This window comes from Rutidosis leptorrhynchoides, chromosome 4 (genome assembly GCF_046630445.1).
Source record: "Rutidosis leptorrhynchoides isolate AG116_Rl617_1_P2 chromosome 4, CSIRO_AGI_Rlap_v1, whole genome shotgun sequence".
In the NCBI taxonomy this organism is placed as follows: domain Eukaryota; kingdom Viridiplantae; phylum Streptophyta; class Magnoliopsida; order Asterales; family Asteraceae; genus Rutidosis; species Rutidosis leptorrhynchoides.
This window is the reverse complement of record NC_092336.1, coordinates 323,867,076-323,888,386: the sequence shown is the minus strand read 5'-3', so window position 1 is coordinate 323,888,386 and position 21,311 is coordinate 323,867,076.

Below are 21,311 nucleotides of genomic sequence, written 5' to 3'. Positions count from 1 at the left end.
AAACAAAAAAATAATAGTGGCTGCAATAACCGGGTAGCAAAAAAAAATAGTTGAGCACATTTTGGGGTTTGTAGAGCTGGATAAAACAGAAAATTTTAGTGGCTGTGTATTGTAGTTTACGGTATTTGTACAATACGAAAATAGAAAGTAAAGTATAGCAGCGGGCATGAATAATTGGAGAGTGATGATGATTGAGTTGTTAAGCTTGAAAGGAAAAGAAAACATAGGTACCGTGCGAGACAGCATCACATAAGTAAACGATGATGGTGGTTTCAATGGTGCTTGGATTGGCTGATTGGACAGGAAATAGAATCACGTAGCAGAGTGGTGACTGGTTTGTTGATGGTGTCCTCGATAAAATATACAGGAACACAATCAGTTACTGCAACAGTAATAGTTGCAACCTTGTTGAAGAGCTGTTCGAGAAAAAGAATTAAATAAATTCATAGGAGGCTAGAAACATTAACGAACACGTGGTTGTCCTAAATGAGCGAATGGTGTTTGCAAGTGGTTTGTTGTTCATGGTGGTGGGATATGGTGGTAGTGTTATTGTGATCGAAAGTGATGATTTTAAAATGGGTTTGTTCAAAGTTGGTGATGGTGCTCGAATTTTATGTTTGAAACACAAATAGAAACAGTTGCAAGAGTAAAGAGATAAATTGAATTGGTGATGAGTTTGATTGGCCATTTAGGATGGAATTGATGATTAATAATTGTAGTGGTATTATAGATGAAGAAGTAAAAAGAAAGTGATAAGTGTGTTGATTCCTTATGTCCGCTCAATGTAATAATATATGCCATTATTTTGTGTGCCAAACAAGAACAGTAACCAACATTAATCAAATTGTTGAGAAATTGAGATTGAAAGGAAGTTCACGGGTGTACAGAAAAAAAAAATATACAGTTGAGAGGGATGTCTAACTGATTTCACGTATTTAATTAATTTATTATATTTAATATTTTTAATTAATATTTTAATATTACTATTAATATTAATATTAATAATTATCATAATAATAATATAACAACTTTAATATCAATACATAATTATTTACATAAGATAAAATATTTTAAATTTTATATATATATATATATATATATATATATATATATATATATATATATATATATATATATAATACTTATAAATTATTTATATTTCAATATGCATATAAATGATTATATATAGAATCATATATATATATATATATATATATATATATATATATATATATATATATATATATATATATATATATATATATATATATTCCATGTATTAACCTACATTTGTTAATTTATAAGTATCTGTTATTAACTTCGTTAATAAATGAGTTTTTCAAAATAATGAAATTAAAGTTGGTAAAATATATAGCTACATATTTCTAAATACTATATTTATATATATATAATTACATAATATTATATTTCAATTTATATTTCAAATTTTCATATATATATATATATATATATATATATATATATATATATATATATATATATATATATATATATATATATATATATATATACACACACACACACACATATCTATTTACAATTAATTGTTCATGAATCATCGGAAATAGTCAAAGGTTAAATGAATGTATGAACATAGTTTGAAATCCTTGAAATTCAACTTACCAAACTTTGCTTATCGTGTCGGAGTAATATAAAGATTAAGTTTAAATTTGGTCGGAAATTTCCGGGTCGTCACATGAACTAGGAAAGAAAGTATAGGAATGGTGAAAATAATGGAACGAAAAAAGTTTAATTTATAATGGAAATATCAGACAGAGTAATTAAGACAGATCACCGTATTTAATTATAAAGATCTTAATTTCCTTATTCACCGAAGAATCAAATCTTTTAGATTTCGAAAATTTTCTTTAAATCCATTAAAATCCGGAATTCAACCAAGACAACTTCAAAAGTTAAGACGAAACTTTATTTATTCATTTCACTCTTTTGTGATAGCTTCATTCATGCTCTTCGAATAATCGAATTGTTTTATCCATATTACTCAATGAAGATAAAACTCTATTTATTAACTCATATTCATCATGAAAACATTTTTTATTGTTAGCCATGACCACCTCACTCAAATTTTGGGATGAAATTTCTTTAACGGGTAGGTACTGTGATGACCCGGAAATTTCCGACCAAATTTAAACTTAATCTTTATATGATTTCGACACGATAAGCAAAGTCTGTAATATCGAGTCTCAAAATTTTTGAACTATTTCATATATTCAATTACCCTTCGACTGTTCTTGACGATTCACGAACAATTAATTTTAAATAAATATGTGTGTATGTATATATATAAATAATAATTCGAAATATAATTTGAAGTATTATATGTTGTTGTTATTAAAAATTAATAAAATAAAAATAAGATATAATAATAATTATTATTTAAAATATATCTCTATATATAAATAAAGTATATTATAAATAAATATTAAATGATTGTAATACTCGTTTGATGTTTCGATGGATATTAAGCAAGTTAAATTCAAACTTATGTAATTTTAAAATAAACGGTGATACGAAAATAAGTTCTATAAATTTTAGGCTTAGTAAAAATGTATTTAGGAACTATCTGTTAAGTTTTAACACTTTTTATATTTTACCCAGAATTGAGAGGGACAGTTGATGTAATTTTTATTTAATTAATTAATGATCAAATTTGATACAATAATGACCGAAATAAATAAATATATTTAATTTAAAAATATGGGATTTTTCTGTGTACTTTTATCCGCTACTGATTTCAAATAGTGCACGATACACAGTCCGTGAAAAACTGTCGGTACAAGAATTTAAAAATCTCGGCTGCTTTACAATTAATTACTATTCCTCACTGTATATAATTGAGAATGATTGATACTGTCCCTTTCTTTGTCTAACTCCCATATCATATTTATATATATACAATTACACATAAATTAGTGTTAAAATATACACACTCTATATGCTTGATCTTTTTAATGTCAATTTGTCTGAATGCATAAAGATTATTATTATTATATTATTATGATTATTACCCCGTGATTTATTGAATGCAATCAATTAAGATTATAGTACATGTTTTGTTTTATTTTCTTTTAACCTCGATCTATCTATTCTCTCCATATACATATATTTATCTGCATACGAAACCACCTACACAAGAAAAACCATCTCCCAACCACTTTCAACTATCTTTCTGCTTCTTTCTTTCTTGTTGAATATCACTTTCAATCATCACTTAAAACAAATCGCTATTTAAACCACCTGCAAAATTCATTGAAACCACCATCATCAAGAGCACCATCTTACTACTAACCTCGACTATTACATATAAATTCTGTTTCAAACAAACATAAACACCACCTTGGTCACTTCCATCAACACCACCATAGTGAACCACCACAAACCCACCACCCTCATTTTATCTTTTGATCACCAACCTCAATACCATTGACTATCACCATCTCGCCACCCTCACCATAACCAAAACACCACCTCCATCAAACCCACTAACTATGGCTATATATCTTTTCTGTTTTAACTCGTCGTCAACCACCATAGTACCATCTCAAACAAACAACCAACATCGATCACTATCAATACCACCATGGACTATTATTCGAACACCCACTTGGTGTTGTTTTCTATTTTCATGTTCGAGATACAAACTAACCACAACTCTTACTTGTTTGCCACTACTCTATGAAACCCAAACCACCTCACACATACAACCACAGATCACAATCCATTACCATACCACTACTGTTGCTTGCTGTTACCTGATTCCGCTATCTATTTCTACTCAACGAACAATAATCCAAGTTGCAGTTATCGTGCTTCTATTACAACCATATCATGTTATTTTTCATTTTTCTGTTTTCATCTCTACTACTGTTTACGTCCTATTTTTCTATTCGAAGTTACTGTGTTGCTGCTTAGTTACTTCTAAATCCTATTACCATGAACAACCACTTAAACCATCACCTTTTGCTCGTCAATAACCAACGAAAACCACAAGAATAAAGAATGAAAGATGATGATTATGATTGATGAGTGATAATGAAAGATGAGCTGTAAAGATTAAAGTGGTACAGGATCATGTTATACTATCTATTTATTTATACAAATGAAACCCACTTGCAAGACTAAAAATCCTTATTCGTATATATTAATAAAAACTGAAATTAGTTAGTATTTGATGTTGGGCCATTTAAACTGATTGTGGGCCGAAGTCCAGCTAGGTTTTCATGTGGGCTGCTTCAAATTGTAAAACCCAAACCCCATCAAAATAATACTGAGGTTTCTGTTTTATGAGAGTGTTAAGTGATTATGATGAGTATTGATGATGACATGATGAAAACATGATGATCGCGAATGATAGGTAGAGAAGTATATGATAATCATGTAATGAAGATAAAAGTATGATGGTGATCAAGTTTATGATGTCATGTAGAGGAGTATATTGATGATATTAATACCATTATGTTTAAATAATAGAGATATAATACACAAAATGTGAAGGTATTTCGTATGCCCGAGAGACATATTAAATTAATGTGGCTAATGTGTTATGATCCAAGTCGGGTCATACCCAATAACAAGCTTACCAACACTTTATATGTATTTAATCTTAACGATTGGATCGTTAAACAAATACGCGACACTTGAACTTTAGAAAATCGGTTTTCTAAAATATCATCACTTGAGATAAATTATTTGGTTAATTTATGTATATTAAGGATTTAATTATTTACAGGTATAAATAATTATGTTGTGTTATATTTTATAAAATGGTTTATAAAATGAAAGTAACTTAATAAATAACATGGGTTTTATTACTTGTGTACAAATAACAAGTTTTATAAAAATTAAATGCCTTATAAAACCCTTGTTGGTGGACGTTTTTGGAGAGCCAAGACACAACACCCATGCTCTATTTTGTTGCTTTTAATACTACACATTCCTTAAGACATGCAAGCATCTTTTTTGCTAGAGGTTAGGACTTAAGTAAGAGAGTCTTGTGACTTCAAAAATACTGCATTTTGCTCTCCCCATTTGCTGTGTTCTGGCCGTGAATTAGCAAAGGAAAGAAGGCAGTTTTTGCTTGCAAATTTAGCTAATTCAAGTGTCTAAAATCCTAAATAATTAAAGGTGGTGTTGGTGCACAAAAGGCTTGGGGTATTACACACTTGAGGCTTCAAATTAGAAGCTATTTTCTCCATCATCTTCTTCTTCATATCCTGCTATCCATTCAACTCATTACTCACCATTGAAGAGGTATAATCTTCTTCTTTTACTTGTATTATATGTAAGTATGATTCCAAGACTTGATATTAGTATGGAATTTAACAAAACGGTTTTATATATGTACTTGTTCTATTAATGCTTCCGCTCGTATTAACTATCTTAAAATTGGTTTTATGATTGTGTAAACTACATGAACATGTTGTTTTGAATCTTGTTAAATTCCATTAATGGTATCTAGAGCCGAAGTCTATGGATTATGCTTCTTATATGGTCTTTAAACCCACTATATTTGCATTCCATGTACATGCATGAAAATGGAATACAAAATTGTCGGGTTTGGGTGGGTATGTATTTTGGCCGAATTATAGGAGTCCCAAAAGTGGGTTTTGGGCTCTTCTATTTGGTTCATATTTGGTTGTATGATGATGTTCACAATCTAAGCCTTGGCCTTGTGTTTGGTTGTATGTTTGATGATTATTTATTATTCATTTGGTATGTAATATTAATTCATTCATTTGGTTTGTAATATTTATTCATTTGGTTATATAATTTATTTTATATTTGGTATGTAAAATAGATTAGGTTGTATTTTCATTTTCTAGAGAAAAATGTATTAGGATATATTTTTTGTAAAGAGTATGAAGATGCAAAAGATGGAGCAAAAGAAGAACACATGCATTTGGATGCAAGATTTAGTGGGAGATGTTAAATCTCCTACTTTGTGTTATGACCCATTAACCGGTGACATTTGTTTTCGGCTAAACAAATGTCCACCAAAAGGCTAGATTGTGAACATATTATTTTTGCATGTGTGGTTGTTTTGTTGTTTGATTATAGATTGTATGTTTGGTTGCTACAAATTAATCACACAAGTTAACCACAAACAAACTAAAAATTTAATTAGTTAAATTAGACGTTATTTACAACATGCAAAATGACAATTTAAATGGTTAAATTGGAATGGCAAAAGGACATTAATAAATGGTTGTTAAGAACACATAATAATTGGTTATTAAAACACATATAAAATGGTTTATATCAAATCAAGTAATTGGCTTAATTACAAGACATGAAAATGGATTTTCATATAAACCATACACTAAATGCATGTTGGTGTATGGTGTAAATGTTTTCTTAAACTAGAATTAACGAAAACTTAAAATCCCTTAATCGACAAGGAAAACAAGTTAAATGCCATCCTTTTGTGTGACACTTGAAAATATTAGGGAACTCATAATGGGATAAAGGTCACCTAACCGTTGTGAGCAAACTAATATGATTGAGGTAAATTTCGCACACTTGTGGGATAAAGGTCACCTAACCACTTGGATGTTAAATTTACACGTTTACACAAGTAGGACGACTTGATTTGGGAATCATGAACTTAGGGTCACCGAAGCATGAGGAACAAATAGGCATTGATGGGATGAATATGCCATGCAAAAGGATTGCATGATCCCATAATTTAGAAGTTGCAAAAGGATTGCAATTGTCATATAAATGACTACCTAGCTAAATCAAATAACGGGATAAAGGTCACCTAACCGAAATTTGATTTACCGTTGGATTCTAATATTTAATAAGTCAATTAATTATAAAAGGGTATTGTTTATTAAATTTAAAATTGATACTTAAATGAACTTTGTTAATTTTGTAGATAGCCGCAAATAACAACAACATGCAAAATGCACCACTTAACCTAAACAACCTATCATTAAGGTCTCTCCTCGAGAAAGACAAACTCAACCATACGAACTTTATGGATTGGTTCCGTAATCTTAGGATTGTCCTCAACTTGAGGATAAAGCGTATGTGTTGGAGGACCCTATTCCCGACCAACCGGATGAGGAAGATCTAGAGGGCATGGCTTATTATGACAAGTATTACGCCGATTCGGTGCAAGTCGCTTGCCTAATGCTTGGGACTATGATACCCGAACTCCAAAAGGATTTCGAACATCATAGTGCATATGACATGATTACGCAATTGAAGGAGATGTTCCTTCAACAAGCACGTGTCGAGCGCTTCGAAACGGTTCGAGCGCTATATGCATGTCGTATGGATGACACCCAATCCGTATCCTCTTATGTCCTCAAAATGAAAAGCCTTATTGATCGCGCAAACCGTCTTAATCTCAACATATCTAATGAGCTAGCCACCGATATTATCCTAAACTCCTTGTCAAAGAGGTTTGACCAATTTGTAATTAATTACAATATGAATGGGATGGATAAGACCATTGGTGAACTTCATGGCATGTTAAGGACGGCCAAAACTAGCATGGGTAAGAGGGCTTCACCCGTGCTAATGATCAATGATGGTGGGTCCAAAGGTAATAACACCTCTAAGCCAAAGGCGGCTAAGAGGAAAGGACCCGCCCATCAAGGCAAGGAAAAGGGGAGGATGGTTACTGAAATGTCCCGTTCTTATTGATTAAAAACGTTCCATATTAATTGATTTCGTTGCGAGGTTTTGACCTCTATATGAGACATTTTTCAAAGACTGCATTCATTTTTAAACAAACCATAACCTTTATTTCATCAATAAAGGTTTAAAAAGCTTTACGTAGATTATCAAATAATGATAATCTAAAATATCCTGTTTACACACGACCATTACATAATGGTTTACAATACAAATATGTTACAACAAAATAAGTTTCTTGAATGCAGTTTTTACACAATATCATACAAGCATGGACTCCAAATCTTGTCCTTATTTAAGTATGCGACAGCGGAAGCTCTTAATAATCACCTGAGAATAAACATGCTTAAAACGTCAACAAAAATGTTGGTGAGTTATAGGTTTAACCTATATATATCAAATCGTAACAATAGACCACAAGATTTCATATTTCAATACACATCCCATACATAGAGATAAAAATCATTCATATGGTGAACACCTGGTAATCGACAATAACAAGATGCATATATAAGAATATCCCCATCATTTCGGGACACCCTTCGGATATGATATAAATTTCGAAGTACTAAAGCATCCGGTACTTTGGATGGGGTTTGTTAGGCCCAATAGATCTATCTTTAGGATTCGCGTCAATTAGGGTGTCTGTTCCCTAATTCTTAGATTACCAGACTTAATAAAAAGGGGCATATTCGATTTCGATAATTCAACCATAGAATGTAGTTTCACGTACTTGTGTCTATTTTGTAAATCATTTATAAAACCTGCATGTATTCTCATCCCAAAAATATTAGATTTTAAAAGTGGGACTATAACTCACTTTTACAGATTTTTACTTCGTCGGGAAGTAAGACTTGGCCACTGGTTGATTCACGAACCTATAACAATATATACATATATATCAAAGTATGTTCAAAATATATTTACAACACTTTTAATATATTTTGATGTTTTAAGTTTATTAAGTCAGCTGTCCTCGTTAGTAACCTACAACTAGTTGTCCACAGTTAGATGTACAGAAATAAATCGATAAATATTATCTTGAATCAATCCACGACCCAGTGTATACGTATCTCAGTATTGATCACAACTCAAACTATATATATTTTGGAATCAACCTCAACCCTGTATAGCTAACTCCAACATTCACATATAGAGTGTCTATGGTTGTTCCGAAATATATATAGATGTGTCGACATGATAGGTCGAAACATTGTATACGTGTCTATGGTATCTCAAGATTACATAATATATAATACAAGTTGATTAAGTTATGGTTGGAATAGATTTGTTACCAATTTTCACGTAGCTAAAATGAAAAAAAATTATCCAATCTTGTTTTACCCATAACTTCTTCATTTTAAATCCGTTTTGAGTGAATCAAATTGCTATGGTTTCATATTGAACTCTATTTTATGAATCTAAACAAAAAAAGTATAGGTTTCTAGTCGGAAAAATAAGTTACAAGTCGTTTTTGTAAAGGTAGTCATTTCAGTCGAAAGAACGACGTCTAGATGACCATTTTAGAAAACATACTTCCACTTTGAGTTTAACCATAATTTTTGGATATAGTTTCATGTTCATAATAAAAATCATTTTCTCAGAATAACAACTTTTAAATCAAAGTTTATCATAGTTTTTAATTAACTAACCCAAAACAGCCCGCGGTGTTACTACGACGGCGTAAATCCGGTTTTACGGTGTTTTTCGTGTTTCCAGGTTTTAAATCATTAAGTTAGCATATCATATAGATATATAACATGTGTTTAGTTGATTTTAAAAGTCAAGTTAGAAGGATTAACTTTTGTTTGCGAACAAGTTTAGAATTAACTAAACTATGTTCTAGTGATTACAAGTTTAAACCTTCGAATAAGATAGCTTTATATGTATGAATCGAATGATGTTATGAACATCATTATTACCTTAAGTTCCTTGGATGAACCTACTGGAAAAGAGAAAAATGGATCTAGCTTCAATGGATCCTTGGATGGCTCAAAGTTCTTGAAGCAAAATCATGACACGAAAACAAGTTCAAGTAAGATCATCACTTGAAATAAGATTGTTATAGTTATAGAAATTGAACCAAAGTTTGAATATGATTATTACCTTGTATTAGAATGATAACCTACTGTAAGAAACAAAGATTTCTTGAGGTTGGATGATCACCTTACAAGATTGGAAGTGAGCTAGCAAACTTGAAAGTATTCTTGATTTTATGAAACTAGAACTTTTGGAATTTATGAAGAACACTTAGAACTTGAAGATAGAACTTGAGAGAGTTCAATTAGATGAAGAAAATTGAAGAATGAAAGTGTTTGTAGGTGTTTTTGGTCGTTGGTGTATGGATTAGATATAAAGGATATGTAATTTTGTTTTCATGTAAATAAGTCATGAATGATTACTCATATTTTTGTAATCTTATGAGATATTTCATGCTAGTTGCCAAATGATGGCTCCCACATGTGTTAGGTGACTCACATGGGCTGCTAATAGCTGATCATTGGAGTGTATATACCAATAGTACATACATCTAAAAGCTGTGTATTGTACGAGTACGAATACGGGTGCATACGAGTAGAATTGTTGATGAAACTGAACGAGAATGTAATTGTAAGCATTTTTGTTAAGTAGAAGTATTTTGATAAGTGTATTGAAGTCTTTCAAAAGTGTATAAATACATATTAAAACACTACATGTATATACATTTTAACTGAGTCGTTAAGTCATCGTTAGTCGTTACATGTAAGTGTTGTTTTGAAACCTTTAGGTTAACGATCTTGTTAAATGTTGTTAACCCAATGTTTATAATATCAAAATAGATTTTAAATTATTATATTATCATGATATTATGATGTACGAATATCTCTTAATATGATATATATACATTAAATGTCGTTACAACGATAAACGTTACATATATGTCTCGTTTCAAAATCATTAAGTTAGTAGTCTTGTTTTTACATATGTAGTTCATTGTTAATATAATTAATGATATGTTTACTTATCATAATATCATGTTAACTATATATATAACCATATATATGTCATCATATAGTTTTTTTACAAGTTTTAACGTTCGTGAATCACCGGTCAACTTGGGTGGTCAATTGTCTATATGAAACCTATTTCAATTAATCAAGTCTTAACAAGTTTGATTGCTTAACATGTTGGAAACATTTAATCATGTAAACATCAATCTCAATTAATATATATAAACATGGAAAAGTTCGGGTCACTACAGTACCTACCCGTTAAATAAATTTCGTCCCGAAATTTTAAGCTGTTGAAGGTGTTGACGAATCTTCTGGAAATAGATGCGGGTATTTCTTCTTCATCTGATCTTCACGCTCCCAGGTGAACTCGGGTCCTCTACGAGCATTCCATCAAACCTTAACAATTGGTATCTTGTTTTGCTTAAGTCTTTTAACCTCACGATCCATTATTTCGACGGGTTCTTCGATGAATTGGAGTTTTTCGTTGATTTGGATTTCATCTAACGAAATAGTGAGATCTTCTTTAGCAAAACATTTCTTCAAATTCGAGACGTGGAAAGTGTTATGTACAGCCGCGAGTTGTTGAGGTAACTCAAGTCGGTAAGCTACTGGTCCGACACGATCAATAATCTTGAATGGTCCAATATACCTTGGATTTAATTTCCCTCGTTTACCAAATCGAACAACGCCTTTCCAAGGTGAAACATTAAGCATGACCATCTCTCCAATTTCAAATTCTATATCTTTTCTTTTAATGTCAGCGTAGCTCTTTTGTCGACTTTGGGCGGTTTTCAACCGTTGTTGAATTTGGATGATCTTCTCGGTAGTTTCTTGTATAATCTCCGGACCCGTAATCTGTCTATCCCCCACCTCACTCCAACAAATCGGAGACCTGCACTTTCTACCATAAAGTGCTTCAAACGGCGCCATCTCAATGCTTGAATGGTAGCTGTTGTTGTAGGAAAATTCTGCTAACGGTAGATGTCGATCCCAACTGTTTCCGAAATCAATAACACATGCTCGTAGCATGTCTTCAAGCGTTTGTATCGTCCTTTCGCTCTGCCCATCAGTTTGTGGATGATAGGCAGTACTCATGTCTAGACGAGTTCCTAATGCTTGCTGTAATGTCTGCCAGAATCTTGAAATAAATCTGCCATCCCTATCAGAGATAATAGAGATTGGTATTCCATGTCTGGAGACGACTTCCTTCAAATACAGTCGTGCTAACTTCTCCATCTTGTCATCTTCTCTTATTGGTAGGAAGTGTGCTGATTTGGTGAGACGATCAACTATTACCCAAATAGTATCAAAACCACTTGCAGTCCTTGGTAATTTAGTGATGAAATCCATGGTAATGTTTTCCCATTTCCATTCCGGGATTTCGGGTTGTTGAAGTAGACCTGATGGTTTCTGATGCTCAGCTTTGACCTTAGAACACGTCAAACATTCTCCTACGTATTTAGCAACATCGGCTTTCATACCCGGCCACCAAAAATGTTTCTTGAGATCCTTGTACATCTTCCCCGTTCCAGGATGTATTGAGTATCTGGTTTTATGAGCTTCTCTAAGTACCATTTCTCTCATATCTCCAAATTTTGGTACCCAAATCCTTTCAGCCCTATACCGGTTTCCGTCTTCCCGAATATTAAGATGTTTCTCCGATCCTTTGGGTATTTCATCCTTTAAATTTCCCTCTTTTAAAACTCCTTGTTGCGCCTCCTTTATTTGAGTAGTAATGTTATTATGAATCATTATATTCATAGATTTTACTCGAATGGGTTCTCTATCCTTCCTGCTCAAGGCATCGGCTACCACATTTGCCTTCCCCGGGTGGTAACGAATCTCAAAATCGTAATCATTCAATAATTCAATCCACCTACGCTGCCTCATATTCAGTTGTTTCTGATTAAATATGTGTTGAAGACTTTTGTGGTCGGTATATATAATACTTTTGACCCCATATAAGTAGTGCCTCCAAGTCTTTAATGCAAAAACAACCGCGCCTAATTCCAAATCATGCGTCGTATAATTTTGTTCGTGAATCTTCAATTGTCTAGACGCATAAGCAATCACCTTCGTTCGTTGCATTAATACACAACCGAGACCTTGCTTTGATGCATCACAATAAATCACAAAATCATCATTCCCTTCAGGCAATGACAATATAGGTGCCGTAGTTAGCTTTTTCTTCAATAACAGAAACGCTTTCTCTTGTTCATCATTCCATTCAAATTTCTTCCCTTTATGCGTTAATGCAGTCAAGGGTTTTGCTATTCTGGAAAAGTCTTGGATGAACCTTCTGTAGTAACCAGCTAGTCCTAAAAACTGGCGTATGTGTTTCGGAGTTTTCGGGGTTTCCCACTTTTCAACAGTTTCTATCTTTGCCGGATCCACCTTAATACCTTCTTTGTTCACTATGTGACCGAGGAATTGAACTTCATCCAACCAAAATGCACACTTTGAAAACTTAGCGTACAATTCTTCCTTCCTCAATACTTCTAACACCTTTCTCAAATGTTCACCGTGTTCTTGGTCATTCTTTGAGTAAATAAGTATGTCATCAATGAAAACAATGACAAACTTGTCAAGGTATGGTCCACACACTCGGTTCATAAGGTCCATGAACACAGCTGGTGCATTAGTTAAACCAAACGGCATGACCATAAACTCGTAATGACCGTAACGTGTTCTGAAAGCAGTCTTTGGAATATCATCTTCTTTCACCCGCATTTGATGATACCCGGAACGTAAGTCAATCTTTGAATAAATAGACGAGCCTTGTAGTTGATCAAATAAGTCGTCGATTCTCGGTAGTGGGTAGCGGTTCTTGATGGTAAGTTTGTTCAACTCTCGGTAGTCGATACACAACCTGAATGTACCATCTTTCTTCTTGACAAACAAAACAGGAGCTCCCCACGGTGATGTGCTTGGTCGAATGAAACCACGCTCTAAAAGTTCTTGTAATTGGCTTTGCAGTTCTTTCATCTCGCTGGGTGCGAGTCTGTAAGGAGCACGAGCTATTGGTGCAGCTCCTGGTACAAGATCTATTTGAAATTCAACGGATCGATGTGGGGGTAATCCCGGTAATTCTTTCGGAAATACATCGGGAAATTCTTTTGCAATGGGAACATCATTGATGCTCTTTTCTTCAGTTTGTACTTTCTCGACGTGTGCTAGAACAGCATAGCAACCTTTTCTTATTAGTTTTTGTGCCTTCAAATTACTAATAAGATGTAGCTTCGTGTTGCCCTTTTCTCCGTACACCATTAAGGGTTTTCCTTTTTCTCGTATAATGCGAATTGCATTTTTGTAACAAACAATCTCCGCTTTCACTTCTTTCAACCAGTCCATACCGATTATCACATCAAAACTCCCTAACTCTACTGGTATCAAATCAATCTTAAATGTTGCGCTAACCAGTTTAATTTCTCGATTCCGACATATATTATCTGCTGAAATTAATTTACCATTTGCTAATTCGAGTAAAAATTTACTATCCAAAGGCGTCAATGGACAACTTAATTTAGCACAAAAATCTCTACTCATATAGCTTCTATCCGCACCCGAATCAAATAAAACGTAAGCAGATTTATTGTCAATAAGAAACGTACCCGTAACAAGCTCCGGGTCTTCCTGTGCCTCTACCGCATTAATATTGAAAACTCTTCCACGGCCTTGTCCATTCGTGTTCTCCTGGTTTGGGCAATTTCTAATAATGTGGCCTGGTTTTCCACATTTATAACAAACTACATTGGCATAACTTGCTCCGACACTACTTGCTCCGCCATTACTCGTTCCGACACCATTTGTTCCTTTCGTTCTATTAACCCCTGGTCCGTAGACCTCACACTTCGCCGCGCTATGACCATTTCTTTTACACTTGTTGCAAAATTTGGTGCAGAACCCCGAGTGATTCTTTTCACACCTTTGGCATAGTTGCTTCTGATTGTTGTTGTTGTTGCAGTTATTATTGTTGTTGGGATGATTGTTGTAGTTGCTGTTGTTGTTGTTGTTGTTGTTGTTGTTGGGCCGTTTGTTGTAGTTGCGATTGATGTTGCGATTGTTGGGATAATTGTTGCGATTATTGTTGTAATTGCTGTTGTTGTTGTATTGGTGATTCTTATCACCGTTTTCCTCCCACTTTCTTTTGACTTGCTTCACATTGGCCTCTTCAGCAGTCTGTTCTTTAATTCTTTCTTCAATCTGGTTCACTAGTTTGTGAGCCATTCTACATGCCTGTTGTATGGAGGCGGGCTCGTGTGAACTTATATCTTCTTGGATTCTTTCCGGTAATCCTTTCACAAACGCGTCGATCTTCTCTTCCTCATCTTCGAATGCTCCCGGACACAATAGGCACAATTCTGTGAATCGTCTTTCGTACGTGGTAATATCAAATCCTTGGGTTCGTAACCCTCTAAGTTCTGTCTTGAGCTTATTGACCTCGGTTCTGGGACGGTACTTCTCGTTCATCAAGTGCTTGAATGCTGACCACGGTAGTGCGTACGCATCATCTTGTCCCACTTGCTCTAGATAGGTATTCCACCATGTTAACGCAGAACCTGTGAAGGTATGCGTAGCGTACTTCACTTTGTCCTCTTCAGTACACTTACTTATGGCAAACACCGATTCAACCTTCTCGGTCCACCGTTTCAATCCGATCGGTCCTTCGGTTCCATCAAATTCCAAAGGTTTGCAGGCAGTGAATTCTTTGTAGGTGCATCCTACACGATTTCCTGTACTGCTAGATCCAAGGTTATTGTTGGTATGTAGCGCAGCCTGTACTGCGGCTATGTTTGAAGCTAGAAAAGTACGGAATTCCTCTTCATTCATATTCACGGTGTGTCGAGTAGTCGGTGCCATTTCCTTCAAAATAGTTAAATGGAACAAGTTAATCATACAGAATATTAAGAGTAGTTAATAGTATTTCGTAGCATAATATGAACTCATTTATAAAAGCTTTTTCTTCATATTAGCGTTTTATAAGTTTAAATTCGGGTAGTACCTACCCGTTAAGTTCATACTTAGTAGCTAATATACAATTCAACTACTACAATTCTATATGAAAAACTGATTATAATAATATTTCGCGTTCAAACTTTTATACAATATTTTACAAACTTACAATACCGCTTATTTTACATAAAGCATGAAATATAGCACACAATAACTTTGATACAAGATAGTTGTGAAGATAATTCTAGCTAGTACACAAGTCGTTCAGCAAAGGCAAAAAAGACACGTAATTCATACGTCCAGAAACAAGTCATGCATTCTGGTTTTACTAGGACTACTTCCCATCCTTGGTCTTGTGCAACATAACCGTTATGGCCGTTGATAAGACAGCGTGTTGTAACGTCATCAAAGGGACGAGGGTTACGTAATGTCCAACAGTCCCGTAATAATCTAAAAACCTCATTTCTTACCCCAATTACCGACTCCGTCACTTGTGGAAACGTTTTGTTTAATAGTTGTAGCCCGATGTTCTTGTTCTCACTTTGGTGAGAAGCGAACATTACTAATCCGTAAGCATAACATGCTTCTTTATGTTGCATGTTAGCCGCTTTTTCTAAATCACGAAGTCCAATATTCGGATATATTGAGTCAAAATAATTTCTTAACCCGTTGCGTAAAATAGCATTTGGGTTCCCCGCAATATATGCGTCAAAGTAAACACATCGTAACTTATGGGTTTCCCAATGTGATATCCCCCATCTTTCAAACGAAAGTCTCTTATAAACCAAGACATTCTTGGAACGTTCTTCGAATGTCTTACAAACTGATCTCGCCTTAAATAGTTGTGCCGAAGAATTCTGGCCGACTCTAGACAAGATTTCATCAATCATGTCTCCGGGTAGGTCTCTTAAAATATTGGGTTGTCTATCCATTTTGTGTTTTTAAACTGTAAAATAGACAAGAGTTAGATTCATAAAAAAAATACTTATTAATACAAGCAATTTTTACATATATCATAAAGCATAAGAACACTATATTCCATATATTACACCACACGAATACAACTATCTTATTCCGACTCGCTCGTTTCTTCTTCTTCGGTTTTGGTTCGTTTTGCCAAGTTTCTAGGGATATATGATGTTCCCCTAATACGAGCCGTCGTTGTCCACATTGGTTTAGAAAAACCTGGTGGTTTAGAGGTTCCCGGGTCATTGTTACAACTTAAGGACTTCGGGGGTTGACGATACATATAAAGTTCATCGGGGTTGGAATTAGATTTCTCTATTTTTATGCCCTTTCCCTTATTATTTTCTTTTGCCTTTTTAAATTCATTTGGGGTAATTTCTATAACATCATCGGAATTCTCGTCGGAATCCGATTCATCGGAGAATTGGTAATCCTCCCAATATTTTGCTTCCTTGGCGGAAACACCATTGACCATAATTAACTTTGGTCGGTTGGTTGAGGATTTTCTTTTACTTAACCGTTTTATTATTTCCCCCACCGGTTCTATTTCTTCATCCGGTTCCGATTCTTCTTCCGGTTCCGATTCTTCTTCCGGTTCCGACTCTTCTTCCGGTTCCTCTTCGGGAACTTGTGAATCAGTCCACAAATTATTCCAATTTACATTTGACTCTTCATTATTATTAGGTGAGTCAATGGGACTTGTTCTAGAGGTAGACATCTATCACATAATATCAAACACGTTAAGAGATTAATATATCACATAATATTCATATGTTAAAAATATATAGTTTCCAACAAAAATGTTAAGCAATCATTTTTAAAGAAAACACGGTCGAAGTCCAGACTCACTAATGCATCCTAACAAACTCGATAAGACACACTAATGCAAATTTTCTGGTTCTCTAAGACCAACGCTCGGATACCAACTGAAATGTCCCGTTCTTATTGATTAAAAACGTTCCATATTAATTGATTTCGTTGCGAGGTTTTGACCTCTATATGAGACGTTTTTCAAAGACTGCATTCATTTTTAAACAAACCATAACCTTTATTTCATCAATAAAGGTTTAAAAAGCTTTACGTAGATTATCAAATAATGATAATCTAAAATATCCTGTTTACACACGACCATTACATAATGGTTTACAATACAAATATGTTACAACAAAATAAGTTTCTTGAATGCAGTTTTTACACAATATCATACAAGCATGGACTCCAAATCTTGTCCTTATTTAAGTATGCGACAGCGGAAGCTCTTAATAATCACCTGAGAATAAACATGCTTAAAACGTCAACAAAAATGTTGGTGAGTTATAGGTTTAACCTATATATATCAAATCGTAACAATAGACCACAAGATTTCATATTTCAATACACATCCCATACATAGAGATAAAAATCATTCATATGGTGAACACCTGGTAATCGACAATAACAAGATGCATATATAAGAATATCCCCATCATTCCGGGACACCCTTCGGATATGATATAAATTTCGAAGTACTAAAGCATCCGGTACTTTGGATGGGGTTTGTTAGGCCCAATAGATCTATCTTTAGGATTCGCGTCAATTAGGGTGTCTGTTCCCTAATTCTTAGATTACCAGACTTAATAAAAAGGGGCATATTCGATTTCGATAATTCAACCATAGAATGTAGTTTCACGTACTTGTGTCTATTTTGTAAATCATTTATAAAACCTGCATGTATTCTCATCCCAAAAATATTAGATTTTAAAAGTGGGACTATAACTCACTTTTACAGATTTTTACTTCGTCGGGAAGTAAGACTTGGCCACTGGTTGATTCACGAACCTATAACAATATATACATATATATCAAAGTATGTTCAAAATATATTTACAACACTTTTAATATATTTTGATGTTTTAAGTTTATTAAGTCAGCTGTCCTCGTTAGTAACCTACAACTAGTTGTCCACAGTTAGATGTACAGAAATAAATCGATAAATATTATCTTGAATCAATCCACGACCCAGTGTATACGTATCTCAGTATTGATCACAACTCAAACTATATATATTTTGGAATCAACCTCAACCCTGTATAGCTAACTCCAACATTCACATATAGAGTGTCTATGGTTGTTCCGAAATATATATAGATGTGTCGACATGATAGGTCGAAACATTGTATACGTGTCTATGGTATCTCAAGATTACATAATATATAATACAAGTTGATTAAGTTATGGTTGGAATAGATTTGTTACCAATTTTCACGTAGCTAAAATGAAAAAAAATTATCCAATCTTGTTTTACCCATAACTTCTTCATTTTAAATCCGTTTTGAGTGAATCAAATTGCTATGGTTTCATATTGAACTCTATTTTATGAATCTAAACAAAAAAAGTATAGGTTTCTAGTCGTAAAAATAAGTTACAAGTCGTTTTTGTAAAGGTAGTCATTTCAGTCGAAAGAACGACGTCTAGATGACCATTTTAGAAAACATACTTCCACTTTGAGTTTAACCATAATTTTTGGATATAGTTTCATGTTCATAATAAAAATCATTTTCTCAGAATAACAACTTTTAAATCAAAGTTTATCATAGTTTTTAATTAACTAACCCAAAACAGCCCGCGGTGTTACTACGACGGCGTAAATCCGGTTTTACGGTGTTTTTCGTGTTTCCAGGTTTTAAATCATTAAGTTAGCATATCATATAGATATATAACATGTGTTTAGTTGATTTTAAAAGTCAAGTTAGAAGGATTAACTTTTGTTTGCGAACAAGTTTAGAATTAACTAAACTATGTTCTAGTGATTACAAGTTTAAACCTTCGAATAAGATAGCTTTATATGTATGAATCGAATGATGTTATGAACATCATTATTACCTTAAGTTCCTTGGATGAACCTACTGGAAAAGAGAAAAATGGATCTAGCTTCAATGGATCCTTGGATGGCTCAAAGTTCTTGAAGCAAAATCATGACACGAAAACAAGTTCAAGTAAGATCATCACTTGAAATAAGATTGTTATAGTTATAGAAATTGAACCAAAGTTTGAATATGATTATTACCTTGTATTAGAATGATAACCTACTGTAAGAAACAAAGATTTCTTGAGGTTGGATGATCACCTTACAAGATTGGAAGTGAGCTAGCAAACTTGAAAGTATTCTTGATTTTATGAAACTAGAACTTTTGGAATTTATGAAGAACACTTAGAACTTGAAGATAGAACTTGAGAGAGTTCAATTAGATGAAGAAAATTGAAGAATGAAAGTGTTTGTAGGTGTTTTTGGTCGTTGGTGTATGGATTAGATATAAAGGATATGTAATTTTGTTTTCATGTAAATAAGTCATGAATGATTACTCATATTTTTGTAATCTTATGAGATATTTCATGCTAGTTGCCAAATGATGGCTCCCACATGTGTTAGGTGACTCACATGGGCTGCTAATAGCTGATCATTGGAGTGTATATACCAATAGTACATACATCTAAAAGCTGTGTATTGTACGAGTACGAATACGGGTGCATACGAGTAGAATTGTTGATGAAACTGAACGAGAATGTAATTGTAAGCATTTTTGTTAAGTAGAAGTATTTTGATAAGTGTATTGAAGTCTTTCAAAAGTGTATAAATACATATTAAAACACTACATGTATATACATTTTAACTGAGTCGTTAAGTCATCGTTAGTCGTTACATGTAAGTGTTGTTTTGAAACCTTTAGGTTAACGATCTTGTTAAATGTTGTTAACCCAATGTTTATAATATCAAAAGAGATTTTAAATTATTATATTATCATGATATTATGATGTACGAATATCTCTTAATATGATATATATACATTAAATGTCGTTACAACGATAAACGTTACATATATGTCTCGTTTCAAAATCATTAAGTTAGTAGTCTTGTTTTTACATATGTAGTTCATTGTTAATATAATTAATGATATGTTTACTTATCATAATATCATGTTAACTATATATATAACCATATATATGTCATCATATAGTTTTTTTACAAGTTTTAACGTTCGTGAATCACCGGTCAACTTGGGTGGTCAATTGTCTATATGAAACCTATTTCAATTAATCAAGTCTTAACAAGTTTGATTGCTTAACATGTTGGAAACATTTAATCATGTAAACATCAATCTCAATTAATATATATAAACATGGAAAAGTTCGGGTCACTACAGTTACTCCAACCAAAAATAAGAACAAGAAGCAAAAGGTTGCCGGACAAGCAAACCCCAAGGAAGACCCGTGCTTCGGTTGCGGTGAAGTGGGTCACTGGAAACGCAATTGCCCGGTCTACCTTAAGGATTTGAAGGAAAAGAGGGATGCGGGGCAATCCTCAGGTAACATATATATGGTATATATAGAGCTTAGTATTACTTCTTCTAATACATGGGTATTAGACACTGGATGTGGAACTCACATTTGCAATTCTTTGCAGGGGTTTAAAAGAAGTAGCAAGCAAACGGGAACATCAAGTCTCTTTATGGGTAATGGAGCCAAAGTGCAAGTGAAGGCTCAAGGAGACTTTGTATTAAAGCTTCCAAGTGATTTGGAACTTATTTTGAACAATGTTTTGTATGCACCGGATTTATGTCGAAACATTATTTCAGTTTCCCGTTTAAAACAATGTGGTTTTTATCTTAATTTTGTTAATGATGATATCCACGTTTATTTAGATAATGTATTCTATTTTAAGGCTTCACCTTCAAA